The sequence below is a fragment of the Pinus tabuliformis genome, chromosome 5_1 (genome assembly GCF_031772625.1).
Source record: "Pinus tabuliformis cultivar Carrire ecotype Pingquan chromosome 5_1, CPIR1, whole genome shotgun sequence".
Classification (NCBI taxonomy): Eukaryota; Viridiplantae; Streptophyta; class Pinopsida; order Pinales; family Pinaceae; genus Pinus; species Pinus tabuliformis.
In genome coordinates, this window is record NC_142305.1 from 688,360,490 (window position 1) to 688,379,978 (window position 19,489).

At 38.9% G+C, this 19,489-nt stretch overlaps 1 protein-coding gene across 2 annotated transcripts in view; it reads left to right on the forward strand.

Moving 5' to 3' along the window:
• EMB2654 (Tetratricopeptide repeat (TPR)-like superfamily protein) overlaps window positions 1-19,489 on the forward strand; it is a 487,353-nt gene that overhangs the window by 390,461 nt on the left and 77,403 nt on the right. The gene's annotated exons all lie outside the window — the stretch shown is intronic.

Genomic DNA, 19,489 nt, shown 5'->3' on the forward strand with positions numbered 1-19,489 from the left:
TTATATACCATGAATATTTAAGGCTAAAAAATGGGTGAACAAGAGAAAATGCCACAGCAATGATTCAATGAATGAGAATTTATAAAACAGCTCCCAAAACTCTAGATGTCAGCCTTATCAGAGGAGCCAAAATGTTTGTAAAAAATCTGATTTTTCCTATTTAAATTATGGGATGCAAGGCCAAACCCTTGGGGCATAACATATGAGGTAAATTATGAGATTTAATATAGATTTTTCTGTAACCCTAACCATAGTTTACCAAAGAGAGAGAAATGAAATTAATTTAAAGTTTAGATGATCACAAAGGCCAGTACTTTTCAATATTCTGCGTGGAGTCAACATAAAGGAGAAAAATATGAAGGTTAAAGACTTTTACTTGGAAAATGGTGAGAGAAAGCATAAACCTCTCAATCAAACCCTAGTGATTTTCGATATAATTGGAGATTTAAATCACAGAACATTTAAGATTCTTTAATGGATACTATGTGGCAAATTTAACAAATGGAGATCATAGAGCGATTAAACATTCAATATGTGAAGAAAACATTCATTAAACCCTAGTTTTACAACATTTGCATAAAGGGAAGAAAATTCTCACAAATAGCACTATTCACCATACCATCCTTCATCTATCCAAAATAATATCACCCAAAGCAAAATAGTTCAATCCAAAACAAGTTCGTCTTCTTTTAGTGACCCATGTCTCCTAGAGGAAAAAGAACTAGTGTGCACAAGGTCTCAAGAGGAGAATGTGATGTGTGACACTGATTCTCTCCAATCAATTCTCCTCTATTTATTTTAGGGTAACCATGTTGATTTGGGATTAATTTAGACCTTAAAAAAGCCCTAAAATAATATTTTAAGTCTTTACAAGTAAAGTAGGTCACAGGCCAACCTAAAAGATAGCTCTCATGATGATAAAACATAAGAAACAACCTCTTTTTACCCCAAACATGTGAGTATAAGGCTCTCCAAGCATGGCATCATGCTCCAAAGGTGAATATCTCAATCAAGCAAGGTGCTAGAAATGGTTAGAAAGTGTTTCTCACTCCAAGCCATTTCCCGCAAGTCAATTCAACCCATTCTGGATAGGAAAACCACTATATAAAGGCGTTCGACCTCCTCCACAAAGGCACCATTCGACCATCATACAAGAAGGACAAGGTTTGGGCATACAAGTGAAGGACAAGAGGAAGAAGAAGGATGAAGATCTCTTTAGCTCACATCTCTCTCTCTCTCTCTCTCTTTCTCTCTAATTTTGCACGTGACCTTTTTCTAGGCAGTTTCCTGGACAAGCCAAATTTCTGAGCAATTTTTTGGGCACACCGAAATTCTGGGCAACATATCCTTGGCAGGTCAAAATTCTAGGCAGATCTGAGAAGGCCAAATTGTTGAAGGGTTGAAGTTTGACTTGGTTTGACTTGACTTGAGGGTTGGAGACCAGGCTTGACCATAGCTTGTTGATCTTGTTGATGTCATAGATGATTAGCTGCATTAGATGTATCTCTTGTTGAATTGAAGAATTTCTCTAAGGAAAAGGTTGTGGGGATTTTCCCCTAGTGGGTTTTCCTAGGATAAATCTTGTTTTCTCTTTTGTGCATTGTGATCTCTACTGTCTTTATGGTTTATGGTTGAATTTCTGAAGTGTAATTGCTTAATGATAAACTAGAATTGTTAAAAGAAGATCTATATCATTCGAAGTAATTACCAATAGTTTAGAAATATTGTGCTTGTATCTATTGCACTTGAAAAATCAACATGGTATCAGAGCTTTGGTGATGAAAAGGATGTTGAGATACTCTTGAAGAAGCTTTGGTAAGAGATCACTCCTGAAACCTTAGATCTACATTCTATTTGCTTTTCTATGATTATGGGCTCCCATGAAGGAAAAAAGCAAATTAGAAGGAGCTACAAACTTTAGAGCTTGGATGACTAAGATTGATCTTCTCCTTGCAAAAGGAGGTCTCTTGGATATTGTTAAAGGCAAGGTTACTGAACTAGAAAAAGATGAAGAGAAAGCAAAGTTTGAGAAGGACGATATCACAACCATGAGTATCATTGTGGACTCTATCAAGGATCACTTGATTCCCTATGTTTCAAGTCTTCAATCTTCAAAGCAGATGTATTTGTTCACTATCAACAATATTGGTCAAGCCATGAGTTTGAAGAATGAACTTCGTGATGTTAGAATGACAAGGAATGATACTATAGCCTCATACTTTATGAGGATATCTCAACTAAGAGATCAACTACAAGCAATTGATGAAGTCGTTTCTGATAAGGAATTAGTAACTATAGCACTCAATGGTTTACCTGAAACATGAGATGCTTTTGTGGCAGGAGTATGTGCTAGAAAAGTGTTGAAGAATCTAAGTCAAGATGACATTAATGATTCTTCTAACTATGATAATTGCTTGTGATGTCTTTTTACATGTTAGGATTATATTCTTATTATTATTATTATAGTGTGTTCTTCAATCATCAAACCACTACAAAACAAGAAGATCAACAAGATACAAGTACACAAGATGTAGGCTCCAAGCGAGGGCAAAACCTCTCCTCTTGAGAGGAAAACCCTTCAATCTCTTCTTATAGATTCTTTATTGACGAATACCAAGACCCTTGACCAACACTGAAGCCCTTCCAAGACCAAGATCAGCTTCTCACTAATGTGCTTGCTTTACGGCTTTCCAAAACTAGCAAAATCTCTTCCAGCAACACTACTTCGACCTCTAGCCACAACTTTTCGGCCCTAATTGCAGATCTGCAACTTCGGCCCCCTGGCAGCAGCTGCTACTTCGCACATGTGGACTAGAACTTCTTCTTCTTTGCCTCCAGCTGCCTCGCTTGACCTAATTTGTCTTTTGGATCTCGAAGGGGACTCTGTTGGCCCTTCCTTTAGCCCTTTTTCATCAAATCGAACCCTCACAACGAAACCATAGTCAAGCAGTAGAAGCCCTAGCGAAAATCTGCAGAATTTTATCCTCCTCCTTCGCACGTGTGGAGAGAAAGAGAGAGAGAGGAACCCAAAACACTTCTTCTGCCTTTTTTGCTGCATTTTTCTGCTTCTTCCTTTGCATGAGAGAGAGAGGAATGAATGTGTCCAAATGAGGTTGAACTGTCTCCTATATATAGGTCTTCCAGGGGTACGAATTCCATCTTCTAGGCCAACTTGACAAGCTAGCAGGCCGACATGGTCTTGGAAGGCTCAATAAAATACAAAAATAATTCTTTTTACAATTTACAAGATGCCCGATGGGATCTTCATATTATGACAATGTCCCTATTTGACTTCTTGACCTAGGACAACCCTAGAAGCACTTTCAATTAGTGCTTGACCTATAAAACAAATTTCTTGGGCAAGAAACCCAAGCTCAATAATAATACTAATCTTTTTCCTTTTTTTTACAAAATACAAGAATCAAAAGTACATTTCAATGTTCATATTTATGAAGACCAAACCTAGTTACACTTTCTTCAACAAAAAGATGCTCCAAAATTTGATGAACTATGGACCAATTGTACTAAAGAAAAATCAAGGCTCATATCAAGAGGAAAGATTCAAAGATCGGATGAAGGTGATTCTCAAGCATATGTAGCATGTTTCAAGAAAGGTGGAGGAAGAAAGAAGTTTGGTTTTCAAGGAAGAAATGGAGGAAGAAATGAAGGAAGAAGACCAGAAGAAAGAATATTTGCCCCTCAAGGAAAGAGAGACATGTCAAAGGTTCAATGCTATCAATGTCACAAATTTGGTCACTTTAGACATGATTGTCCTAAAAGATCAAATGATAGAAAGAGAAAAGGGAAGTAGCATGCCTCCGCAGTAGATTTTGAAGAACTCCCAAAGAGACCAACGAATGAAAATTCAAGTTATAAAAAACTCTTCTATTTCTTTGCTCTTACTAGTTTTGTTGCAGATAGTGAAGACTTGTGGCTAGTAGATAGTGGTGCCTCAAGGAACATGATGGGAGATCAAGACAACCTCACAAGTTTGATGGAAAGAAGATTAGCACAAAAGGTGGAACTTGGAGACAACAACAATTATGTAGTCAAAGGCATTGAAAAGGCATCCATTGAGCTAGAACCAAGTAATAGTGTTCATCTCACCAATATATTATATGTGCCAGGTTTGAAGAAGAATTTGGTTTCTATTTTATGCTTGGAAGATAAAGGAGATAGAGTAGAATTTGTTGATGGCAAATTTCTTGTTTGGCCCTTTTACCACTCAAACTAGCAAGGGTCCTACGAATTAGGCGGGTGAGCTGGTTGTTGTTGGTGATTGCTGCCCCCTCGTTAGGGTTTCCTCTTACAAGTGCCCGTGGGGGTTGCAAGGGTCTTCCAGGGGTATGAATTCCAACTTCTAGGCCGACTTGACAGGCTGGCAGGCCGACTTGGTCTTGGAAGGCTTAGTAAAATACAAAAATAATTCCTTTTACAATTTACAAGATGCCCGATGGGGTCTTCATATTATGAGAATGTCCCTATTTGACTTCTTGATGTAGGATAACCCTAGAGGCATTTTCAATTAGTGCTTGACCTATAAACCAGATTTCTTGGGCAAGAAACCCAAACTCAATAATAATAATAATCATTTTCCTTTCTTTTACAAAATACAAGAATCAAAAGTACATTTCATATTTATGAAGACCGAACTTAGTTACACTTTCTTCAACACTCCCTCTTAATTAGGGAGGTATTCATAAATGGTACATGGCTATTCTCAATACTGAAGAGATCTCATAAGAAGAGTCGGACTAGTAATCCATCTGTATAGGTTCATTATAACCAACATTGTCACATAGCAAGGCCTTGACTAATAGCTCTATCTCTCAATAGATTATAGCACAAGTTGGTGACACCAATGATTATAGACACCTTCATCATTGTCTCTCAAGGTACATACCCACCCCTATGTTCACCAAGTATGACCTTCTAGGACTATTCTTATCTTGGGTCCCCAGCCCTCAAAGAACATCGGTCCTCTTGCCTACTTTTATCTTGGATGCCCTACCACAGCCTCAAAGAGTATCAGATGCCAGATGATTACTCAATCCTCCATTCTTTCTTCCAAAGTGAAGACAAGAATGATGTGTCTATCTCTCCCTCTCAACTAAGGAAGATATGTCAACCAATCCAAGATTGTTTCTAAAATACACAAGCTTCTTATTGGGAAGAGATTTTTTCAAAATATCTGCAGTTTGATCATCGGTGGGGATATACTCTAGCTTCAGTACACCATCTTGTACCCACTTTCGAATGTAGTGGTACTTGTTGTTTATGTGCTTCGTCTTTCCATGAAATATCGGGTCTGCGGACAATCTTATATAGCCGATATTATCACAACGTATTATGGTAGGGTCCAATGGTCCTGCAAACAAATCAGATAACATCTTCCTTAACTAGACCGCTTCCCTGCTCACTTCACAGGTTGCAATGTACTCGGCCTCAGAACTTCTCAAAGCCATTGTATCTTGCTTTAAGCTCATCCAAGAGATCCTGGAGGATCCCAAGCTAAACATACTCCTATAGTGCTTCTTCCATCCTTCTTGCTGCCTCCCCAATCGGAATCAGTAAATCCTTCTAGATGAATATCTTTTCCTTCTTCATACTTAAGGCAGTATTGGACGGTTCCCTACAAATATCTTAGTATATGCTTGGCAGCTATCCAATGATCATGTCTAGGCTCCATTTGAAATTGACTAAGAACATATACTGCAAAACGTATGTATGGCCGAGTATTCACCAGATACATCAGGGAGCCAATCAGTTGTCTGTACTTTAGTAGGATCCACTAGACTGGATTAATAATTCCTTAACATTTTCAAGTTTGTGATCATCAGAGTTGTCATGGGTTTGCATTCCATCATATCAAACATTTTCAATAGCTCGATCACGTACTTTCCTTGTCCCAAGAAGATTTCATTCAGTTCCTGCCAGACTTCCAGTCCCAGATACTAGATCCTTCATATCAAATTTGGTTGCCAACATTTTCTTACACTCTTGAATTCTTTCTTCATTACCAGTTATTAGAAGATCATCTACATATAGAAGAATGATGACAGGTTCATCATTCTCTACTTTGATGTAGAGATTGGGATCTGTCGTGCTTTTCCTGAAACCCAACCTTTGCAAGTATGCATCCATTCTAGCATACCATGCCCTAGGAGCTTGCTTGAGGCCATAAAGTGCCTTCTTCAATCTGCAAATATGAGTTTCTCTATCTTTTACTTTGAATCCCAATGGTTGTTCTATGTAGACTTATTTATCTATGTACCATTCAAGAATGTTGTTTTCACATCCATTTGATGTACCTTCTATCCCATTGATGCTGCCAAAGATATCAGAGATCGGATCGTGGTATACCTTGTTGTGGGAGAAAAGGTCTCTTTATAGTCAATGCCTTCTTCCTGAGAGAAGCCTTGAGCCACGAATCTAGCCTTGAATTTATCTATGCTTCCATCTGTAGCATGCTTGATCTTATATAACCACTTAGAGGTTACCACTGATTTGTTTTTCGGTCTTGGGACAATTTCCCAAACTCTATAATAGATTGGCATTCCTCATTCATTACATTCTTCCATTCTTTGTGTTTGGTTGCTTCTTCAAAAGTGGAAGTTTCATCTTCAATGAGCTTCAACATGTATGCTGCATATCCTAAGTATCTTTTCGGTTTCTTGCTCTCCCTGAATCTTCCTCTTGCGGTGTGACCTTCTGCTTCTTGAAGTGTAGAAGTTAACTAGTTAGGTCTCTTTCTTCTTTCAGGGAGAGAGATTGGTTCATTGGGACCTTCTTCTTCATGATGAGAGACTTCTTCTTCCTTATTAACTTCTTCCTCAAACATAGGAAGATCCTCCTCATCAGAATCAGATGGGAGATCTTTGGATTTCTTGAAGGCAATTCTCTCATAAAAAATTACATCTCTGCTTACTTCTATTTGATGTCCTTCCTTTATGTAGATCCTGTAAGCCTTGGAAGAGTTGCTATATCCAACAAATATTCCTTTCTTGCTTGCAGGATCTAGCTTCTTTCTTTTGTCCTTGGGAATGTGAATATATACAGGACACCCAAATATCCGGAGATGATCAATATTTGGTTTCTTCCTAGTGAAGACTTCTTCTGGAGTTATATTACCAAGTGACCTGTGAGGACTTTTATTTTGGATGTATACTGTAGTCTTTGTTGCTTCTCCCCATAGGAATTTCGGTAGATCTTGATCATGGAGCATAGCCTTGACACTTTCTTCTACTCCATTCTGCTCGGGATTGTATGGAACTATAAGCTCCCTCTTAATCCCAGCCTTTTACAAAAAGCAATGAGTTCTTTGGAAGTATATTCTCCTCCATTATCTGACCTTAGAATCTTTATCTTTCTTTCTGTAAGATTTTTTACCTTTGCTTTGAATTCTTGAAATTTTATGAATACTTTGTCCTTGGATTTAAGTAAATAAACCCAAGTTTTCCTTGAATGATCATCAATGAAAGTAACATAATATAGATGACCTCCAAGTTATTTAGACATGGGACCACATACATCAGAGTGGATGAGATCTAGAATCTCTTGAGCTCTAGATGTACTATGCGCAAATGGTTTCTTTGCATTCTTTCCCAGAGCACAGCCTTTGCAGACTCCTTCATGGTCTTCTTTGAGATTTGGTATCCCATTTACAATGGAGTTTAGAGTTGGCAAGATCTTGTAATGAAGATGGCCCAATCTTCTATGCCAAAGTTCACACGGACAATGTGGACAAGTGCTTGACTTAGAGGAGATGAGAGTCTGTAGAGTCTTCCTTCTTGAACTCCAATGGTTCTAGGTTTTTCAATGCTAGAATATTTAGCCTAAACCACTACTTTACCATCTATAAAAGCAACTTCTATCTCCTTTTTCTTCTAATGATGAAATAGAAATAAGATTTTTGCACAAACCTAGAACATATAGAATGTTGTTGAGATGAATGTTACCTGCCCCTTCCAGCTGTAGATCCAATGCCTTTTACCAGATAGCTCTTGTTGTCACCAAGCTCCACAAATTATGAGGACTTCCTTTTGGATAGGGTTTTGAGTTGTTTGTGATGTCCAGTATGTGTCTTGAAGCTCTACTATCTATCACCCATATATTTTCATCTTGAAATGTTCCAGTGAGGGTTGAGAACAACACTTAATTCTTTGCAGATTTGAGATCTTTGGAAGGGAAGAGACTATTCCATGTTGCCTCGAAACTTTGCTTGATGAGACTTGCTAATGATGAACACTTCTTTTCAAGCCTCTTCATAATAGAGTTGACCTTCTTCATGCCTTGTGCGAACCTGGCTCATATACTATGTTGAAGAATCTAAGGCAAGATGACATTAATGATTCTTCTAACTATGATAACTGCTTGTGATGTTTTTTTACTTATTAGGATTATCTTCTTATTATTATTATTATTATAGTGTGTACTTCAATCAGCAAACAACTACCAAAACAAGTAGATCAACAAGATACAAGTACACAAGATGTAGGCTCCAAGCCAGGGCAAAACCTCTCCTCTTGAGAGGAAAACCCTTCAATCTCTTCTTATAGATTCTTTATTGACGAATACCAAGACTCTTGACCAACACTGAAGCCCTTCCAAGACCAAGATTAGCTTCTCACTAGTGTGCTTGATTTACTGCTTTCCAAAACCAGCAGAATCTCTTCTAGCAACACTACTTCGACCTCCAACCACAGCTTTTCGGCCCTAACTGTAGATCTGCAACTTTGGACCCCCAAGCAGCGGCTGCTACTTCGCACGTGTGGACTATAACTACTTCTTCTTTGCCTCTCGCTGCCTCGCTTGACCTAATCTATCTTCGGCATCTAGAAGGGGACTCTGTTGGCCCTTCCTTTAGCCCTTTTTCATCAGATCGAACCCTCACAAAGAAACCCTAGTCAAGCAGCAGAAACCCTAGCGAAAAGTTGCAAAATTTCAGCCTCCTTCGCGCGTGTGGAGAGAAAGCGAGAGAGAGGAACCCAAAACACTTCTTCTCCTTCTTCTGCCTTCTTCGCTGCCCTTTTTTGCTTCTTCCTTCGCATGAGAGAGAGAGGAATGAATGTGTCCAAATGAGGTCGAGTTGTCTCCTATATATAGGTCTTCCACGGGTACGAATTCCAGCTTCTAGGCCGACTTGGTCTTGGAAGGCTTAGTAAAATACAAAAAAAATTCTTTTTACAATTTACAAGATGCTCGATGGGGTCTTTATATTATGACAATGTCCCTATTTGACTTCTTGACCTAGGACAACCCTAGAAGCACTTTCAATTAGTTCTTGACCTATAAAACAAATTTCTTGGGCAAGAAACCCAAGCTCAATAATAATAATAATAATCATTTTCCTTTCTTTTTCAAAATACAAGAATCAAAAGTACATTTCATATTTATGAAGACCGAACTTAGTTACACTTTCTTCAACAAAAAGATGCTCCAAAATTTGATGAACTATGGACCAATTGTACTAAAGAAAAATCAAGGCTCATATCAAGAGGAAAGATTCAAAGATCTAATGAAGGTAATTCTCAAGCATATGCAGCTTGTTTCAAGAAAGGTGGAGGAAGAAAGAATTTTGGTTTTCAAGGAAGAAATGAAGGAAGAAGACCGGAAGAAAGAATAGCTGCTCCTCAAGGAAGGAGAGATATGTCAAAGGTTCAATGCTATCAATGCCACAAATTTGGTCAATTTAGACATGATTGCCCTAAAAGATCAAATGATAGAAAGAGAAAAGGGAAGTTGCATACCTTCACAACAGATTTTGAAGAACTCCCAAAGAGACCAAAGAATGAAAATCCAAGTTATAAAAAACTCTTATATTTCTCTGCTCTTACTAGTTTTGTTGCAGATAGTGAAGACTTGTGGCTAGTAGATAGTGGTGCCTCAAGGAACATGATGGGAGACCAAGACAACCTCACAAGTTTGATGGAAAGAAGATTAGCACAAAAGGTGGAACTTGGAGACAACAACAATTATGTAGTCAAAGGCATTGAAAAGGCATCCATTGAGCTAGAACCAAGTAATAGTGTTCATCTCACCAATATATTATATGTGCCAAGTTTGAAGAAGAATTTGGTTTCTATTTTATGCTTGGAAGATAAAGGAGATAGAGTAGAATTTGTTGATGGCAAATTTCTTGTTTGGCCCTTTTACCACTCAAACTAGCAAGGGTCCTACGAATTAGGCGGGTGAGCTGGTTGTTGTTGGTGATTGCTGCCCCCTCGTTAGGGTTTCCTCTTACAAGTGCCCGTGGGGGTTGCAAGGGTCTTCCAGGGGTATGAATTCCGACTTCTAGGCCGACTTGACAGGCTGGCAGGCCGACTTGGTCTTGGAAGGCTTAGTAAAATACAAAAATAATTCTTTTTACAATTTACAAGATGCCCGATGGGGTCTTCATATTATGAGAATGTCCCTATTTGACTTCTTGATGTAGGATAACCCTAGAGGCATTTTCAATTAGTGCTTGACCTATAAAACAAATTTCTTGGGCAAGAAACCCAAACTCAATAATAATAATAATCATTTTCCTTTCTTTTACAAAATACAAGAATCAAAAATACATTTCGTATTTATGAAGACCGAACCTAGTTACACTTTCTTCAACACTCCCTCTTAATTAGGGAGGTATTCATAAATGGTACATGGCTATTCTCAATACTGAAGAGATATCATAAGAAGAGTCGGACTAGTAATCCATCTGTATAGGTTCATTATAACCAACATTGTCACATAGCAAGGCCTTGACTAATAGCTCTATCTCTCAATAGATTATAGCACAAGTTGGCGACACCAATGATCATAGACACCTTCATCATTGTCTCTCAATGTACATACCCACCCCTATGTTCACCAAGTATGACCTTCTAGGACTATTCTTATCTTGGGTCCCCAGTCCTCAAAGAACATCGGTCCTCTTGCCTACTTTTATCTTGGATGCCCTACCACATCCTCAAAGAGTATCGGATGCCAGATGATTACTCAATCCTCCATTCTTTCTTCCAAAGTGAAGACAAGAATGATGTGTCTATCTCTCCCTCTCAGCTAAGGAAGATATGTCAACCAATCCAAGATTGTTTCTAAAATACACAAGCTTCTTATTGGGAAGAAATTTTTTCAAAATATCTGCAGTTTGATCATCGGTGGGGATATACTCTAGCTTCAGTACACCATCTTGTACCCACTTTCGAATGTAGTGGTACTTGTTGTTTATGTGCTTCGTTTTTCCATGAAATATCGGGTCCGCGGACAATCTTATATAGTTGATATTATCACAATGTATTATGGTAGGGTCCAATGGTCCTGCAAACAAATCAGATAACATCTTCCTTAACTAGACCGCTTCCCTGCTCACTTCACAGGTTGCAATGTACTCGGCCTCAGCACTACTCAAAGCCATTGTCTCTTGCTTTATGCTCATCCAAGAGACCATGGAGGATCCCAAGCTAAAACATCCTCCTATAGTGCTTCTTCCATCCTTCTTGCTGCCTCCCCAATCGGAATCAGTAAATCCTTCTAGATGAATATCTTTTCCTTCTTCATACTTAAGGCAATATTGGACGGTTCCCTACAAATATCTTAGTATATGCTTGGCAGCTATCCAATGATCATGTCTAGGCTCCATTTGAAATTGACTAAGAACATTTACTGCAAAACATATGTATGGCCGAGTATTCACCAGATACATCAGGGAGCCAATCAGTTGTCTGTACTTAGTAGGATCCACTAGACTGGATTCATAATTCCTTAACATTTTCAAGTTTGTGATCATCAGAGTTGTCATGGGTTTGCATTCCATCATATCAAACATTTTCAATAGCTCGATCACGTACTTTCCTTGTCCCAAGAAGATTTCATTCAGTTCCTGCCAGACTTCCAGTCCCAGATAATAATGCATAAGTCCTAGATCCTTCATATCAAATTTGGTTGCCAACATTTTCTTACACTCTTGAATTCTTTCTTCATTACCAGTTATTAGAAGATCATCTACATATAGAAGAATGATGACAGGTTCATCATTCTCTACTTTGATGTAGAGATTGGGATCTGTCGTGCTTTTCCTGAAACCCAACCTTTGCAAGTATGCATCCATTCTAGCATACCATGCCCTAGGAGCTTGCTTGAGGCCATAAAGTGCCTTCTTCAATCTGCAAACATGAGTTTCTCTATCCTTTACTTTGAATCCCAATGGTTGTTCTATGTAGACTTATTCATCTATGGTACCATTCAAGAATGTTGTTTTGACATCCATTTGATGTACCTTCCATCCCATTGATGCTGCCAAAGATATCAGAGATCGGATCGTGGTATACCTTGTTGTGGGAGAAAAGGTCTCTTCATAGTCAATGCCTTCTTCCTGAGAGAAGCCTCGAGCCATGAATCTAGCCTTGAATTTATCTATGCTTCCATCTGTAGCATGCTTGATCTTATATAACCACTTAGAGGTTACCACTGATTTGTTTTTCGGTCTTGGGACAATTTCCCAAACTCTATAATAGATTGGCATTCCTCATTCATTACATTCTTCCATTCTTTGTGTTTGGTTGCTTCTTCGAAAGTGGAAGTTTCATCTTCAATGAGCTTCAACATGTATGCTGCATATCCTAAGTATCTTTTCGGTTTCTTGCTCTCCCTGAATCTTCCTCTTGCGGTGTGACCTTCTGCTTCTTGAAGTGTAGAAGTTAACCAGTTAGGTCTCTTTCTTCTTTCAGGGAGAGAGATTGGTTCATTGGGACCTTCTTCTTCATGATGAGAGACTTCTTCTTCCTTATTAACTTCTTCCTCAAACATAGGAAGATCCTCCTCATAAGAATCAAATGGGAGATCTTTGGATTTCTTGAAGGCAATTCTCTCATAAAAAATTACATCTCTACTTACTTCTATTTGATGTCCTTCCTTTATGTAGATCCTGTAAGCCTTGGAAGAGTTGCTATATCCAACAAATATTCCTTTCTTGCTTGCATGATCTAGCTTCTTTCTTTTGTCCTTGGGAATGTGAATATATACAGGACACCCAAATATCTGGAGATGATCAATATTTGGTTTCTTCCTAGTGAAGACTTCTTCTGGAATTATATTACCAAGTGACCTGTGAGGACTTTTATTTTGGATGTATACTGTAGTCTTTTGTTGCTTCTCCCCATAGAAATTTCGGTTGATCTTGATCATGGAGCATAGCCTTGACACTTTCTTCTACTCCATTCTGCTCGGGATTGTATGGAACTATAAGCTCCCTCTTAATCCCAACCTTTTACAAAAAGCAATGAGTTCTTTGGAAGTATACTCTCCTCCATTATCTGACCTTAGAATCTTTATCTTTCTTTCTGTAAGATTTTTTACCTTTGCTTTGAATTCTTGAAATTTTATGAATACTTTGTCCTTGGATCTAAGTAAATAAACCCAAGTTTTCCTTGAATGATCATCAATGAAAGTAACATAATATAGATGACCTCCAAGTTATTTAGACATGGGACCACATACATCAGAGTGGATGAGATCTAGAATCTCTTGAGCTCTAGATGTACTATGTGCAAATGGTTTCTTTGCATTCTTTCCCAGAGCACAGCCTTTGCAGACTCCTTCATGGTCTTCTTTGAGATTTGGTATCCCATTTACAATGGAGTTTAGAGTTGGCAAGATCTTGTAATGAAGATGGCCCAATCTTCTATGCCAAAGTTCACACGGACAATGTGGACAAGTGCTTGACTTAGAGGAGATGAGAGTCTGTAGAGTCTTCCTTCTTGAACTCCAATGGTTCTAGCTTTTTCAATGCTAGAATATTTAGCCTAAACCACTACTTTACCATCTATAAAAGCAACTTCTATCTCCTTTTTCTTCTAATGATGAAATAGAAATAAGATTTTTGCACAAACCTAGAACATATAGAATGTTGTTGAGATGAATGTTACCTCCCCCTTCCAGCTATAGATCCAATGCCTTTTACCAGATAGCTCTTGTTGTCACCAAGCTCCACAAATTATGAGGACTTCCTTTTGGATAGGGTTTTGAGTTGTTTGTGATGTCCAATATGTGTCTTGAAGCTCTACTATCTATCACCCATATATTTTCATCTTGAAATGTTCCAGTGAGGGTTGAGAACAACACTTAATTCTTTGCAGATTTGAGATCTTTGGAAGGGAAGAGACTATTCCATGTTGCCTCGAAACTTTGCTTGATGAGACTTGCTAATGATGAACACTTCTTTTCAAGCCTCTTCATAATAGAGTTGACCTTCTTCATGCCTTGTGCGAACCTGGCTCTGATACTATGTTGAAGAATCTAAGGCAAGATGACGTTAATGATTCTTCTAACTATGATAACTGCTTGTGATGTTTTTTTACTTATTAGGATTATCTTCTTATTATTATTATTATAGTGTGTTCTTCAATCAGCAAACAACTACCAAAACAAGTAGATCAACAAGATACAAGTACACAAGATGTAGGCTCCAAGCCAGGGCAAAACCTCTCCTCTTGAGAGGAAAACCCTTCAATCTCTTCTTATAGATTCTTTATTGACGAATACCAAGACTCTTGACCAACACTGAAGCCCTTCCAAGACCAAGATCAACTTCTCACTAGTGTGCTTGATTTACTGCTTTCCAAAACCAGCAGAATCTCTTCCAGCAACACTACTTCGACCTCCAACCACAGCTTTTCGGCCCTAACTGCAGATTTGCAACTTCGGACCCCCAAGCAGCGGCTGCTACTTCGCACGTGTGGACTAGAACTACTTCTTCTTTGCCTCTAGCTGCCTCGCTTGACCTAATCTATCTTCTGCATCTAGAAGGGGACTCTGTTGGCCCTTCCTTTAGCCCTTTTTCATCAGATCGAACCCTCACAAAGAAACCCTAGTCAAGCAGTAGAAACCCTAGCGAAAAGTTGCAAAATTTCAGCCTCCTTCGCGCGTGTGGAGAGAAAGCGAGAGAGAGGAACCCAAAACACTTCTTCTCCTTTTTCTGCCTTCTTCGCTGCCCTTTTTTGCTTCTTCCTTCACATGAGAGAGAGAGGAATGAATGTGTCCAAATGAGGTCGAATTGTCTCCTATATATAGGTTTTCCACGGGTACGGATTCCAGCTTCTAGGCCGACTTGGTCTTGGAAGGCTTAGTAAAATACCAAAAAAATTCTTTTTACAATTTACAAGATGCTCGATGGGGTCTTCATATTATGACAATGTCCCTATTTGACTTCTTGACCTAGGACAACCCTAGAAGCACTTTCAATTAGTTCTTGACCTATAAAACAAATTTCTTGGGCAAGAAACCCAAGCTCAATAATAATAATAATCATTTTCCTTTCTTTTTCAAAATACAAGAATCAAAAGTACATTTCATATTTATGAAGACCGAACTTAGTTACACTTTCTTCAACAAAAAGATGCTCCAAAATTTGATGAACTATGGACCAATTGTACTAAAGAAAAATCAAGGCTCATATCAAGAGGAAAGATTCAAAGATCTGATGAAGGTGATTCTCAAGCATATGCAGCTTGTTTCAGGAAAGGTGGAGGAAGAAAGAATTTTGGTTTTCAAGGAAGAAATGAAGGAAGAAGACCGGAAGAAAGAATATCTGCTCCTCAAGGAAGGAGAGATATGTCAAAGGTTCAATGCTATCAATGCCACAAATTTGGTCAATTTAGACATGATTGCCCTAAAAGATCAAATGATAGAAAGAGAAAAGGGAAGTTGCATACCTTCACAACAGATTTTGAAGAACTCCCAAAGAGACCAAAGAACGAAAATCCAAGTTATAAAAAACTCTTCTATTTCTCTGCTCTTACTAGTTTTGTTGCAGATAGTGAAGACTTGTGGCTAGTAGATAGTGGTGCCTCAAGGAACATGATGGGAGACCAAGACAACCTCACAAGTTTGATGGAAAGAAGATTAGCACAAAAGGTGGAACTTGGAGACAACAACAATTATGCAATCAAAGGCATTGAAAAGGCATCCATTGAGCTAGAACCAGGTGATAGTGTTCATCTCACCAATATATTATATGTTCCAGGTTTGAAGAAGAATTTGGTTTCTACTTTATGCTTGGAAGATAAAGGAGATAGAGTAGAATTTGTTGATGGCAAATTTTTTGTTTGGCCCTATTACCACTCAAACTAGTAAGGGTCTTAGGAGGGGATCCTATAGAGTATTCATTGTTATCAAAACCGAACCGGAAAACCTTGTGGACTGGGAATCAGTCAAAACTAGATCGGAACCAGAAAAAAACTAGAAAAAAAAACGGTTTACCAAAAATACATAAAATATTCATATTTTAAAGAAAAAACATATATATTCATGTGCATCCATATGAATCCAAACCATTTATACACAAATATGCAAAAGTTCTCATTTATATAGCAAGTAATAGTGCATATAACCAAAATAACACTTAGTGCAAAACATCGTTGAACCAAAAATGTTACAAACATCAAGAAGCAGGCTCTAAAAGGCCTTTATAGTCCAAAATAACATGATAGATCATAGTATTATACTACAACCTACAATACTACAAGCTACAACTACAACAAATCAATGATCAAATCATCAATCATCATCAGAATCATCATCTGATTCCTGATCATCCTCCTCATCCTCATTTGAAGAATGAGTAGCATCCAAGTCTACAATGGGATTATTGTGAATATTCCTACACTCAAGGAACCCATATTGCAGCAAATCTGAATCTACTTCACCTACTTGATTTTTAAATTACATTCATCAAGTTATTGTTTTGAATACTGAAGCAAATTACTTCTATAGCCTACACTAATTAAATATTTGATCTCAGGAAATAGAAAACAGAGCAAAGAACAAGATACATAGGACACACTTATTTTTGCACACAATAGTCCCCGGAAAACACCCAATGTGGGAAAATCGGTGCAGCAGTTCTGAGGGTTTATTATTATGCAAGAGAAATATTTGAATACAAATCTAGGATGCTCATCTAGCAATCATTTACAAAGAAAATACTGGCGGAAAATCTGAGTGAGTTTTACCTCACTTCACCCAGCAAAATTCTGGCTGATCTGGGACAAGACTGGCTAGCCACAGTTGTTTTTGCGCTGGCTCTACGTTGGCCCTGCGTCACCTACTTTTCCCTCTGTGTCAACTCTCCCGACTGTTCTGGCAATTCCCGGTAGTTTCGGTTGTTCCGGTAGTTTTGGAATCTGCGTGACAAGCAACTTTTCTGCATCAACTCTCCCGACTATTGCGTTGTGTTCGTGTCAGCTCTCCTGACTACTGCGTTGTGTTCGCGTCAGCTCTCCCGATTGTTTCGGCAATTCCCGGCAATTCTGGTTGTTCTGACAGTTTTGGTTGTTCCGACAGTTCTGGATTCTGCGTGACAGGCAACTTTTCTGCGTCAACTCTCCCCACTACTGCGTTGCCTCTCTGCAAGCTCTCTCTGCTTCTCTGTTTTATATTTTCCGGAAAGTCCTCTCGGATTCTCTTTGCCCCTCAGCTGCAAGACCTCCCCAATCGATTTTCCTCCTGAGAACTTCTCACCTCAGAAAATTGATTTACTAAATCTCTCTGTGTGTGTTTCCAAATGAACCCCAAGCCTCCATTTTATACTTTTCCTATGAGTCTTCAACAACCGAGTTTAAGTCTCTAATCAACGGCTAAGATTAAAACATGACTTGATCCGCCTTCTAGATCATTTTCACCCATATTTTGATTAATACCCAATAATATTTTAATTTCCCTAAGTTTAGACCTAGGAACCCCGTTAAAAATATTAATTATTTTAATAAAATACAATTCATGTGGAATTTCACGAAACAGTTTCTGGGTTCTTTAGAACTCATGTGCCTTGGCCTTTCCACCAATTTTCAAGGCTAGAGCACTTGCGATGCTACCAAAAACTAACACTCCTTCTTAGCGAGGAAAGTGCTCTAGAAACAATGTCTACCTATGTGCTGCTCTGTTTCTGAAACATCTCCTTTCTGCACTATTGCTGCCACCAACACTGTGTTGTTGCTGCTACTATACTGCTGCCCATGACACTGCCACTGCGTCTGTACTATAGCTCCCTCTCAAACGTTGCATCTGTTATGCTGCTAGCATTGCCACTGCTAACACTGCATCTGGTATTGCAACTCAGTTGCTGAGAGAAGCAACTGAAAAACATCCAAAATTAGTTGAACTTAACTGTGTTCAACATAATACAATGAATGTTGGAATCTGACTGCTGCTGACCCTCTGAATCTTCTGCGCTGCTGCTGCATTGTACCATCTGCATTGCTTCCAACCTTGCTCTACGTTGATCAGTCTCTGGTCCCCAGCTACTACATATGTCCTCCAAACACTCCACTGCATCATCTGACACTAAGTCCATCTCGCTACTACTGAATCTTGGGCTCCCGTAGCAAGGAATTGATCCAAGAGGTGGACTCCTCAAGGATCCTGCCCACATGTAGTCCTCCCAACTACAGCTCAATATCACCCCATCTCCCTCTTGGAGATGCGTGGGCACTCATGGCAAACCCATCCTCGTCAATCTTTGTTGAAGCAGCCTTAGGATCATGTTTCTAATCCTTGTCATTTTTCTTCAAAGGATATTGGGATGCATAGTGGCCCATCTCGCCACAACTAAAGCATTTCACCTTCAAAATGTCCTTTCGCTTCGGCTTCTACTGTCCTTTCGATGCTAGAGTTGTGTTCTCCTCCTCATCCTTCGTCTTTGTGCCACTCCCAGTGCTGCCATTGAGGTTGACATTCACTAGGTCCCTCCTTAACTCCTCTTGTTGAAGAGTCGCCCACATCTCCTCCCATGAAGGTAGTTTTTCCTTGCCCAATATGCTTTGGACGAAAAATTGCCATTCATCCAAGACTCCATTCAAGGCTATCCTCACCATCGCGGTTCGCTGAGGAGTGGACCCCACTACAACAAGATGGTCTCTAGTGTCTTGAAGACATTGAAGATAGAGGTTCACCCCTTCTCCTTTTTGCATCAAAGTCCGCTGCAACTTCTGCTCCAAATACATCTTTTGTTGTTCAGAAGAGCCTTCATACAGAGAAGACAAGGCTTCCCACATCTCTCGGGCTCTATCCTTGCCCTGCAAGTGTGAGACCACATGATCTCGAACTCCATCGAGAATGAGCCTCTTTGCCTTCCCTTGCTTGGCCTTGTACTTCTTCTTTTGATTGTGTTGAAGAAAGTGTAACGAGGTTCGGTCTTCATAATGACATGATCTTTGTAAATGACGTAATAAAAGAGAATAAATTATTTTTTGTATGCCTTACTACATGGGTTTCATGAGCAAGAAGTGTCGTAGGTCAAAAGACTTCTTCTTGATGTCTTTAGGATTTATTAATATGTCAAAGAGTCATGTCATGTATAAAGAAGCTCTTCATGAGCCTATGTAAATGTATACAAGTCCACAAAAGTGTGTAGCAGCCCTCCAAAGACCAAGATCAATCCTCCATTAGCAAGCATAAGAAGTCTGCAAGCAAATCGATAAGAAATTCATCATGTCGGCTTCAATATTGAATT